Genomic DNA, 2,439 nt, shown 5'->3' with positions numbered 1-2,439 from the left:
CTATGAAAACTTCACAGGAATAATTGTTTTCTTTTCCTTCTTTTAGTTGGACCACCGCTTCTCATTCCAGTTTACTTCAACATTCAAATAATGCACACCATGATTTCCCGCCGCCAGTGGGTGGTAAGATGCTATCTTAAGTGTTTTAGTGCAGATTATATTAAGATTTGGTAGGTCACATGTAGGCAAAGTAAAAGCAAGCAATGAGTTTCATGGAGTCATGTTTAACTTTCCTTTCTTGTGAAGGATCTGGCTTGGGCTTTGTCTTACTACCTACGCTACCTGTGCTGTTCTATACCCCTGTTTGGCCTTTTTGGCTCAGTGGTGTTTGTCAGCTTCATCAGGTAACAACCCTGACACACACTTACAGAATTATGATAGTGTACTGCCATCAAACCACACGCACACACACACACACACTTTCACATGTTGCTCTCTCACACAAGGATACTCAGTCATTATCACTACAATTAACAGTAAAGAGCTAAATTTAACATAGTTATGATGGAGAGGCATTAACATCAGTGAATCCAGCAATCTAAAAGTTCAATCAAAAATTACTCACATACTAACTTAAATAACCCTGTTAGTTTCAATGTATGAACCCTTTATAAAGACCAAGGTGTTGTGTTGTTATGGATAACAGGATTTTGGAGAGTCACGGGTTTGTGTGGGTGACTCAGATGAGTCATCTGTCCATGGACATCGACCACGAGAAGAACCAGGACTGGCTGTCCATGCAGGTACCTGGTTTTATTAAGAAACAGTCCACAGTCAGCCACTGGGATGTTCATGTGTAACCTAATCTTTTGTCTTGTCCTCTACTTTAGTTACAAGCCACCTGTAATATAAAGCAGTCCCTCTTCAACGACTGGTTTAGCGGACACCTCAACTTTCAAATCGAACACCAGTGAGTGAATGGTTGAGTCTAAGAAGAACATGGGTTTATCATTTTAAAAGTTTGTAGGAAAAAACAGACACAAAGTTCCTGAAATTACTGTAATATGAGAAATAATAATTCTGTAGCTACTAAAGGCAGTAAAAGTCCATCAAACATCTGTGAAATTTTTAATTCCGGTAGTGATCCAAACAGTTTCAATGATGCGTTATGTCAGTCTAAATTTTAGAGTAACTAAATAATTTTAATATTTTACTCAGCACAGTATTAAAATGTTGTATGTGACAGCACCAACATGTCCTTCCAAGCAGCGCGGCAATGGTTATATTTGGGAGTAAGATTAGAGTTAACTGCCTGCAAGGCAACGTTGGAGGCTAAAAACCCCATCAAGCGTCTCATGTCCCCAGTGTTTGAGCCCGATGAGTCAACATGACCTGAGTTTGAGTCTGAGTTGAGTCACAATTCCAGAGAATAGCGACTCACATTGGATTTAAGTCCAGGACTCAAGTACTCCTTCGCTCCCTACAGACACATAAAAGTAGTCAGAAACTTCATCAAACTTCCAAGTCCTATTTCTTTAATGCTCAAGTCTGATTTCATAAATCCTTGAGTCAGAGCTTAAGTCCAAGTCACAACATCAGAGGATAGCGGCTTAAAACGGTCTCAGCATTAACATCATACAGTATTCCAGATGATTTTAACAACCTTGGTTGCAAATTTCCCGTTACCTTAGAAATGTATGTAGGTCAAAGTGTGGATCAGTACAAATATTTGGGGACAAAACACTGTTAGTTATTATTTATTAGGAGCCTAACACTCAAAAACAGATCAATCAAATCTGCTTCATCTGGACAAAGACAGAAAATCTAAATAAAATAGTTCTCACTTTGGCAGAAAATAGTGTGGTAATATCAGATACTTTCCCTCATAGTAAGAAAGGGATTGAGAAAATTGGTTCTGAGAGCCTTCAATAACATTTATTTAGGGCCAGACTTTTTCAGTTTTCAGTTTCTTTTTCATCAGTTTTAAACTGATGTAAATTCTGCTTTTCATGCAGTATGTGTAAAATATTTTTTTATTTCCAGTGAAAAATATATAATATTGGGTGATTGAATTGCCATTTCTGTGTTTGCCTGTAAAAAGTCAATTGAAGCTCTTTTTTTTGGGGGGGGGGGGGTGAAACATGCTTCACTATACTTAACAGCATTTTCTTCGAATTGTTATGATTATTTATTTAAATTTAGCAATGCCACGCCACAACTGCCACCTGGTGGAAAATTGGTTCTCAGAGCCTTCAATAAACACCATCTATTTACATGTATAGGGACAGAACTTTTATGTTTTAAACTGATATAAATTCTGCTTTTCATTCAGTTAGTAACTGTGAGCATGAGTTCAATCAACTCCAACTTTGGGTGAAACATGAAACATGAAACATGCTTAACAGTATTTTCTTCACGTTGTTATTATTATTTATTTAAATTTAAAACACAATTGTTGAGACATGTTTTAGGCTGATGGACACCTTCTGTTGTTTTTGT

At 37.1% G+C, this 2,439-nt stretch overlaps 1 protein-coding gene across 1 annotated transcript in view; it reads right to left on the bottom strand.

The window, feature by feature from the left end:
* The window catches only part of LOC117949061 (fatty acid desaturase 2-like), a 3,899-nt gene extending 2,314 nt beyond the window's left edge, over positions 1–1,585 (bottom strand). The window contains exon 1 of the mRNA XM_034879075.1: positions 1,580–1,585. The gene's annotated coding sequence lies outside the window, so the exon portion shown is untranslated. The remainder of the gene's footprint in view (positions 1–1,579) is intronic.
* Between the last annotated feature and the right edge of the window lie 854 nt (positions 1,586–2,439).

Source organism: Etheostoma cragini, chromosome 8 (genome assembly GCF_013103735.1).
Source record: "Etheostoma cragini isolate CJK2018 chromosome 8, CSU_Ecrag_1.0, whole genome shotgun sequence".
NCBI classification, from domain to species: Eukaryota; Metazoa; Chordata; class Actinopteri; order Perciformes; family Percidae; genus Etheostoma; species Etheostoma cragini.
The sequence above is the reverse complement of the archived record's forward strand: the minus strand, read 5'-3'. Positions and strand labels throughout refer to the sequence as shown.